The sequence below is a fragment of the Rattus norvegicus genome, chromosome 2, assembly GCF_021556685.1.
Source record: "Rattus norvegicus strain SHRSP/BbbUtx chromosome 2, alternate assembly SHRSP_T2T, whole genome shotgun sequence".
NCBI lineage: Eukaryota > Metazoa > Chordata > Mammalia > Rodentia > Muridae > Rattus > Rattus norvegicus.
Genome location: NC_141535.1, coordinates 225,850,250 through 225,859,592, shown reverse-complemented (window position 1 = coordinate 225,859,592; position 9,343 = coordinate 225,850,250). Strand labels below are relative to the sequence as shown.

Below are 9,343 nucleotides of genomic sequence, written 5' to 3'. Positions count from 1 at the left end.
TTTTTAAATAGGGTTATTTGGTTCTCTGGAGTCTATTCTTGAGTTTCTGTATATATTAGATATTAGCCCTCTAATGGATGTAGGATTGGTAAAGATCTTTTCCCGATCTTTTGGTTGCCATTTTGTCCTAATGACAGTGTCCTTTGCCTTACAAAAGCTTTGCAACTTTATGAGGTCCTATTTGTTGATTCTTGACCATAGAGCATAAGCCATTGGTGTTTTGTTCAGGAAATTTTCTCCGGTGTCCATGTGTTCGAGAGTCTTCCCCACTTTTTTCTATTAGTTTGCGTATATCTGGTTTTATGTGGAGGTCCTTGATCCACTTGGACTTAAGCTTTGTACAGGACGATAAGAATGGATCGATTTGCATTCTTCTACATGCTGACCTCCAGTTGAAACAGCACCATTTGTTGAAAATGCTACCTTTTTTTCCACTGGATGGTTTTCGTTCCTTTGTCAAAGATCAAGTGACCATAGGTGTGTGGGTTCATTTCTGGGTCTTCAATTCTATTCCATTGATCTACCTGCCCATCTCTGTATCAATACCATACAGTTTTTATCACTATTGCTCTGTAATACTGCTTGAGGTCAGGGATGGTGATTTATTGTTCTTTTATTGTTGAGGATAGTTTTCGCTATCCTGGGTCTTTTGTTATTCCAAATGAATTTGCAAATTGCTCTTTCTATCTCTATGAAGAATTGAGTTGGAATTTTGATGGGGATTGCATTGAATCTGTAGATTGCTTTTGGTAAAATGGCCATTTTTACTATATTAATCCTGCCAATCCATGAGCATGGGAGATCTTTCCATCTTCTGAGATCTTTAATTTCTTTCTTCAGAGATTTGAAGTTCTTGTCATACAGATCTTTCACTTGCTTGGTTAGAGTCACACCAAGGTATTTTATATTATTTGTGACTATTGTGAAAGGTGTCATTTCCCATTTTTTTCTCAGGCTGTTTATCCTTTGAGTAGAGGAAGGCTACTGATTTGTTTGAGTTAATTTTATACCCTGACACTTTGCTGAAGTTGTTTAACAGGATTAGTAGGTCTCTGGTGGAACTTCCGTGGTCACTTATGTATACTATCATATCATCTGCAAATAGTGATATTTTGACTTCTTCCTTTCCCATTTTTATCCTTTTTACTTCCTTTTGTTGTCTGATTGCTCTGGCTAGGACTTTGTGTACTATATTGAATAAGTAGGGAGAGAGTGGGAAACCTTGCCTTGTCCCTGATTTTAGTGGGATTATTTCAAGTTTCTCTCCATTTAGTTTGATGTTGGCTATTTGTTTGCTGTATATTGCTTTTACTATGTTTAGCTATGGGCCTTGAATTCCTGATCTTTCCAGGACTTTTAACATGAAGGGGTGTTGAATTTGTCAAATGCTTTCTTAGCACGTCATGAGATGATTGTGCGGTTTTTTCTTTGAATTTGTTTATATAGTGGATTGCGTAGATTGATTTCCATACTTTCTTTCTTTTTGAGTCATTACTTAAATCATTTTATTTTTATAATCACAGAATGGTAAAGGTAAATTTTGTTGTACACTGATGAACATAGTGTCCTTACTCTATAAGGCATATTAGTTGACAGTAGTAATGATAGAACAGTATCAATAACTAAGAAACTACAGTTTATGACAACAGTATTAATAGGCATATGAAGGTGCATCCTATGGTCCTGAAGGAAGCAGTAAAAATTATTCAACAAGTTTTAATTTGACTGGAATTATAATTTGACTAGAATTTATAGACAAGAAATATAGAAAACAAAACTGATAGAATTTTAAATGAGAAAGACCAGTTCTGTGCAAAATTTCATTAATACTATAAAAGGTTAAACACTATAATGATTGAGCTTGGTTTATTAGAGGTTTTCATTTTTCAGGGGCACATTTTACATATTCATAAGATTATGCTATTGAGTTTCACCCCACATGGCTTCTGTAGGAGAGAGGATGGGAAGCACTGGACGGCTGCCCCATGTCTTAGAGATTCCTGTGCACTGGTAGCTTGTATTAATTCAGCACTTCCTGGACATCAAGTATGGACCCCCCCACACACAATGTATACACATATATGTTTATATCTATGTTGCTTTTAAAACAACATTTTACATAAAAATTTTTTGAAGGGCCAAATATGATATTGGAATCAATCAAATGCCCAGCAATAGTAATGAGAGAAAATGGGGCCTTCCCTGAAACACAGTAGAACATGACGCACACAGTGAGATAATCAGAGGGACCGGAGCAGTGCTGAACAGAAGGCAGGCACAGACCTACAGATGGCTGAGGTTATCTTAAATGATGTCAAGCAAAGAAGCACATCCATAGAGCTAGAAAGCAGGACAGTTGCTTCTTTTGGGAAAAGTTCTAGCTAGTCTTGGAGTTACCATAGCATGCCACGTTGTGAATGCTCACTCGCTGTATCCTTGTGCTCTGTATATTATCTATATTATGCCTCAGGGGCACTATTTTTAAAAAGATGAGCTGTGTTCAAATCTTTATTTTAGGGTTAAGCAAACTGAACTTAGAAGACATTTTCTGTCTAGTCAGCAGTGGTGCATGAGTTGAGGGCTGCTGTCCTGCTGCTGCTGCTGCTTTCAAATGGAAACGTTTAGCATCTATTTGATTAGACTGTTTTTCCACTCTTTCCATTATTTTAAAGGATCATATAACAACTAGTTTAGATTTCTCTTCTTAATTGAGTATTTACTTGGTTTATTTTTTGAGTCTGAGTCTTGCTTTGTAACATAGCATGCTTTGGTCTCAGACTTTTGTTCTTCCTACCTCACTCTTCCTTCAGGCCTGTGAACGTATAGCATGTGACCATGATCTAGGCTTGGAGGGCCAGCTAATCTCTGTTGCAGCTATACCAGGCTGACCTTAAAGTCCAGAAAGAGCTACATACAAATGAATAGTCTTCACACAGTCCCAACAAAACTTGAGTAAAACAAGACTTGAATTGTCTATTATTTTTGTATAACATGCAATATTATTTTCCTTTTGCTTTCTTTTGGAGCACTCAACAATGTAAACAACATTTATTAGCTTCTGAACCATATAAAAAGAGGTGGTGGACTGAATTTGGCCCACAGATCTTAGCAATTTAGAAAATCCGTTTACAGTTTATGTCAAGAACTTGTGTATCCCCACTCTCCTCCCATCAATTTCAGCTCTTTAAATAGTAGAATTTTAAGCTTCTGAATACACTCCTAGTTTCATTGTCTGTAGGCTAAAAAGTCCTTTGAGGAACAATTTCATGCAGTGTTTTTCTTCTTAATAAGAATACACAAAATGGTCTGGAATAAGAACAAATGATTCATTAAATGTCAACAGCTGCTGAACCACCTGTTATCAAAAAGGAGTTTAATTAGCGCCACAAGATATCAAGCCTTTTAAGCTGTGGGTGTGCTAAGTAGAAGAAGAAATAGAAGGCAGGGCTGATTGGGAGGTGGCCCTGGTGAGGAGACAACATTCTTTTAGGAAAACATGCAGATAATAACAACAGCAACAGCAACAACAACAACAACAAAAATTGAAGTTTAAGGCTCATGGGTCATTTTCCTACTTAAGAAGGCTTATGTCACTTGGTAAAATTATTACAGGAAGTCCTAGCATGTGAAAACGAAGAGGCGGAGATGATCTCTGTGAGCGTAGAGAACCGAAACACAACAGTGTGCTTGTCGTTTATTTTCAGTTGGTCTCCTGGGCTATGCATTCTGCAGGTCCTTTACTAACACGGTAAATAAGAGAGTTGGGGTCATTGAGTCTGGGGCACAACTGGGAAACGAAGCTTTTTGGGGAGATGCCTGGCACACGGGGTCTGTGTTGTCCCAGGATGTGGTGAAGTCAAACATGACTGAAGAAAGGAGGAGGTGGGATGAGGCAGAGACGTGGCCAAGGGTGGGACTCCACAAGCTGCAGTGAGAGGTGGTGTGTGCTCCAATAAACTGGAGCTAAAGGCACGCTTATGTTTAGCAGAGCACGCAAGAACTTGGGCGGGTGAGTTTATGGGATGGGAGTCAAGAGAGTAAAGCCACTTAAATAGCAAAATAATGCTGAGAGCCATGTAAGGGGCGCTGTAGTAACAGGTAGCGACAATTTCATTTCTTTGAATGTGAAATTATTTCAGTATTTGAGTGTGTCGTGAGGACACCTGTGGTCTGAATGAGTGTTTTTCAACACATTGTCTACTCAGGTGTTGGGCAGGGTAATATTTTGTCATAGGTTTAGCTATTTATGTTGGTGAATGTGTGTCATCTGTGATGCTATCCCATGAAATGACAGCAATTCCCCGGTTATTATGGAAATCCAGATGTCTATAGCCGTCCATCCGTCCGTCTGTCCGTCCATCCATCCATCCATCCATCCATCCATCCATCCATCCATCCATTTGTTTATTCATTCACTTTGCATTCTGATCATAGCACCCCTCACTTCTCTTCTTCCAGTTCCATTCTTAACCCCCCTCCTCCTATTCACCCCACTTTTTTCTCCACAGAGAAGGGGAGCCCCCACCTCCATGGGTACCAACCCACCCTGTCACATCAAGTAGGAGTAGAACTAAGCAAACCCTCTCTCACTGAGATGAAACAAGGCAAGCCCAGCTAGGGGAAAGGGATCCAGTCAGGCAACTGAATCAGAGAAAGCTGTAGCACCAATTGTCATCAGGGGACTCATATGAGGACCAAGCTGATCATACGAGGGAGCCTAGGTCCAGCCCCTGCATGCTCTTTGGTTGGTAGTTCGGTCTTTATAAGCTCCCATGGGCCCAAGTTAATTGAGTCTATAGGTCTTCCTGTGGTGTACCTCACCCCTCCAGGTCTCTCAATACCCATGCATTCCCAACTCTTCCACAAGACTCCCTTGAGTTCCTTCCAATGTTTGTTCTTGGGTCTCTGCATCTGTCTTCATCCAGACAGGCTTGGGTGAAGCCTCTCAGAAGACAGTTACTCTAAGCCTCTATTTGCAAGCATAGCAGAGTATCATTAATAGTGTCAGAGATTGGCTTTCTCCTATGTGGAACTTCCGGTTCCATATCCCCCACTGCTAGGAGTCTCGGCTAGAGTCACCTCCATAGACTCCTGGGAGCTTCCCTATCCCAGGTCTCTGGCACATCTTAGAGATGTTCCTACCCCCATTTACATTCACTCTCCTAGTGCTTTTTCTGAGCCTCTCCCCACACTGCCTCCCCCGTTCCCCTCCCCATCCCCTCTCCCATTCAGTTCCTAGTCACTTGAGTTTTTGATCTTAACCATTCTGTTGGTCTCAGAGTAGTTTTGATTTACATTTTCTTGATGAGTGAGGATGTTGAACGTTTCTTTAAGTGCTTCTTGGCCATTTGAGATTCCTTTGTTGAGAATTCTTTGTTTAGCTTTAATTTTTAAAATTGGGTTGTTTGAGTTGTTGGTATTAATTTTCTTAAGTTCTTTATATATTTTAAATATCAGCCCTCTGTCAGATGTAGGGTTGAGGAAGGTATTTTCCCATTCTGTAGGCTGCTGTTTTGTCCTGTTGATGGTGTCATTTGCATTACAAAAACTTTTCAGTCTCATGAGGCCCCATTTACTAATTATGGTCTTAGTGTCTGAGCTGTCAGTGTTAATGTTCTATCTAGTTGTATCAATGCATTCAAGGCTATTCCCTACTTTCTCTCCTATTAGATTTAGTGTATCTGGTTTTATGATGAGGTCTTTGATCCACTTGGTCTTGAATTTTGTGTAGACTGATAAATATGGATCTGTCAGAAGGCATCGAGGAAACGCTATGGCCAGCAAGTGAATTTTCTGGAGATGGCCTGCCATTTTGTATGGCTGAATGGGTGTATTCTGTGATGCACGTCCTCAGAGACTTCATCCCAGTATTGCTTCTTGCTGCTGCTCTGCCTTTCTAGCCACTATTCCATAGTCTAATGATTTCTGGGCATCAGCTCACTCTATTGGGCAGATCTCTTGAAGAATCAACGTGAAGATGTACTTTCACACAGTAATGCTAGGTAGATGAATTGATGATTTCATAAAATTCCTGATAACGATTTTATAGAATTCCTTAATACAAGTCATCTCAGGCCATTTTCACGTTGTTAATTCTACTGATCCACGAGCATGGGGGATCTTTCAATCTTCTGAGATCTTCTTCAGTTTCTTTCTTCAGAGACTTGAAGTTCTTGTCATACAGATCTTTCACTTGCTTAGTTATACCAAAATATTACATATATTTTTGTGGCTATTGTGAAGGATGTTGTTTCCCTAATTTTTTCTCAGACTGTTTATCATTTTTATAAAGGGGGACCACTGATTTTTTTTGACTTAAGCTTGTATCTGGCCACTTGTATCAGCTGTAGGAATTCTCTGGTAGAATTTTTGGGGTTTGCTTATGTATACCATCATATTATATGCAAATAACAATACTTTGGCTTCTTCCTTTCCAATTTGTATAACCTTGATCTCTTTTAGTTGTCTTATTGCTCTAGTTAGAACTTAAGTACTATTTGGAATAAATATAAGGAGAGTGGGCAGGCAGCCTTATCTTGTCCCTGATTTGGGTGGAATTGCTTTAAGTTTCTCTCCATTTAATTTGATGCTGGATATTGGCTTGTTGTATATTGCCTTTATTGTGTCTAGTTATGTGCCTTGTATCCCTGAGCCCTCCAAAACTTTTTAGTATCAAGGGGTGCTGGGTTTTGTCAACGACTTTTGCATTGTCTAATGAGATGATCATATGGCTTTTTTCTTTCAGTTTGTTTATATGGTGAATTACATTGATGAGTTTTATTTTTTTATTTTATCAAAACGTTTAATTATCATTCAGAAAAAATGAGTGGATAACTTTCTCTGAAAAAAATATTGATTCTGTGGGCTGTAGTTATTACAAGGTACAAGACTGCCTGTAAGTTAAATTACCTTATTTTCTCATCAGATAATGACAGAAAGTCCCATTTCCAGTCTGATTATAAAGGTTCATGTGGCCCAAAGTGGCTGAGAATAAATACAAAACAAGGAAGGCAAAAAGCACTAAAGCCAGGGCATGCAATGGGCTCCAGAAGAAAAACCTCAGAAATACCCCAATGTCAACAGGCAAGGAACATTTGGATGGAAGCCGCAGCTCTTCAGTCGTCTTTGTCTTTTGCTCCATGCTTGAGAATGTGTGTGAACTCGATGTAATTGAAATTCCCCTTTTTGCCAATGGAGGCCTCCCTGTAAAGCTCATCCACTTCCTCATCTATGTAGCGGTCGCCCATGGTGACCGCTCTCTCAGGTCATCCCCTTGGGTGGTGCAGATCGCTTCCTCCTCGAAGCAAGTGAAGGCATTTCTGATGACGTCCTCAGTGTCTGTTCCGTTCAGCTTCTATCATAACACTGTGAGGAACATGGTGAAATTGATGGGGCCTAGGGCCTTGTTCATCATGGTGTCCAGGAATTCATCAGTTGGATTTTTTTCCCCCATGGAAGCCAGCATGTCGTGGAGGTCCTCCTTGTCAATGAAGCCATCCTGGTTCTGGTCGATCATGTTGACTCTTGGATCTGGGACTGGTCAAACATGGCGAACACATTGGACATTGCACGCTGAGGATGCTTCTTGGTAGTCTTGGTCTTTGCGCTTTTGCTCAACATGGTGGTGCTTAAATCCTTGCTCAGCCACGAGAACCTAGAGTGAGTGTCTTTGCAAATGATGGGTTTTCACATATTGAATCTGCATTTCTGGGATGAAGCCTGCTAGATCATGGTGGATGATGTTTTTGAATGTGTTCTTGGATTTGGTTTTCAAAAATATTATTGAGTATCTTTGCATTAATGTTCGTAAGAGAAATTGGTCTAAAGTTCTCTTTCTTTGTTGAGTCTTTGTGTGGTTTAGGTGTTAGGGTGGCTGTGGCTTCATACAATGAGTTTGGCAGTGTTCCTTCTGTTTCTATTCTGTGGAATAGTTTGAAAATTATTGGCATTAGCTTTTCTTTGACCATCTGGTGGAATTCTGCACTAAAACCATCTGGACCTATCTTTTTGTTTGTTTTGTTTTGTTTGTTTGTTTGGGGGGCTTTTAATGACTGCTTTCACTTACTTACAGGCTATAGGACTATTTAGATAGTTTGCCCGATCTTGGTTTAACTCTGGTAAGGGTTATCAAGAAAACCATCCATTTCATTCAGGTTTTTCACCTTTTGGATTACAAGCTTTTTAAGTAAGACTTAATAATCTTTGGATTTCCCCTTTTAATTTCTGATTTTGTTAACTTAGAGACTGTCTCTCTCTCTTTTAGTTGGTTTGGTTAAGAGTTTGTCTATCTTGTTGATTTTCTCAAAGAATTAGCTCATTTTTTGATCTTTGAATTGTTCTCTTTGTTTCTAATTTATTGATTTCAGCACTGACTTTGGTTACTTCCTGCCTTCTGTTTCTCTTGAGTGTGTTTGCTCCTTTTTGTTGCAGAGCTCTCAGGCATGCTGTTAAGTTGCTCCTATGAGATCTCTCCAATTTCTTTGTTTTTTTATTTTTAAGAGGGCGCTTCCCCACTTCCCCACCTATTCCCTCCCATCTCCCCACCCTAGTATTCCCCTAAATTGGGGCATTGAGACTTCACAGGACCAAGGGATTCTCCTTCCATTGATACCTGACCAGATTATCCTCTACTACATATGTGGCTGGAGGCATGGGTCCCTCCATGTCTACCCTTTGGTTGGTGGTTTAATCCCTGAGAGCTCTGGTTGGGGGGTGGGTCTGGTTCGTTGATATTGTTGTTCTTACAAACCCCTTCAGCTCCTTCAGTCTTTTTTCTAACTCCTTCACTGGGGACCCTGTTCCAATCCAATGATTGGCTGCAAGCATCTACCTCTGTATTTGTCAGGCTCTGGCAGAACCTCTCATGAGACTCTCAGGAGAGCTACATCAGGCTCCTGTCAGCATGCACTTTTTGGCATCCGCAATAGTGTCTGGGTTTGGTGACTATATAGGGGATGAATCCCCAGGTGGGGCAGTGGGGAAGAGCCTTAAACTCATGGGCACAGGGGAAAGTTTCCTGAACAGAACACCAATGGCTTATGCTCTAAGATCAACAATAGGCAAATGGGACCTCACAAAATTGCAAAGCTTCTGTAATGCAAAGGACACTGTTAATAGGGCAAAATGGTAACCAACAGATTGGGAAAAGACCTTTACCAATCCTATATCCGATAGAAGGCTATTATCCAATGTATACAAAGAACTCAAGAAGTTAGACTCCAGGGAGCCAAATAACCCTATTAAAAATGGGGTACAGCGCTCAACAAAGAATTCTCAGCTGAAGAATATCGAATGGGGAGAAACACCTAGAGAAATGTTCAACATCTTTAGTCATCATGGAAAT

At 40.1% G+C, this 9,343-nt stretch overlaps 1 pseudogene; it reads right to left on the bottom strand.

Moving 5' to 3' along the window:
• Positions 1 to 7,115: 7,115 nt before the first annotated feature.
• On the bottom strand, positions 7,116 to 7,620 carry Myl12a-ps1 (myosin light chain 12A, pseudogene 1; annotated as a pseudogene).
• Between the last annotated feature and the right edge of the window lie 1,723 nt (positions 7,621 to 9,343).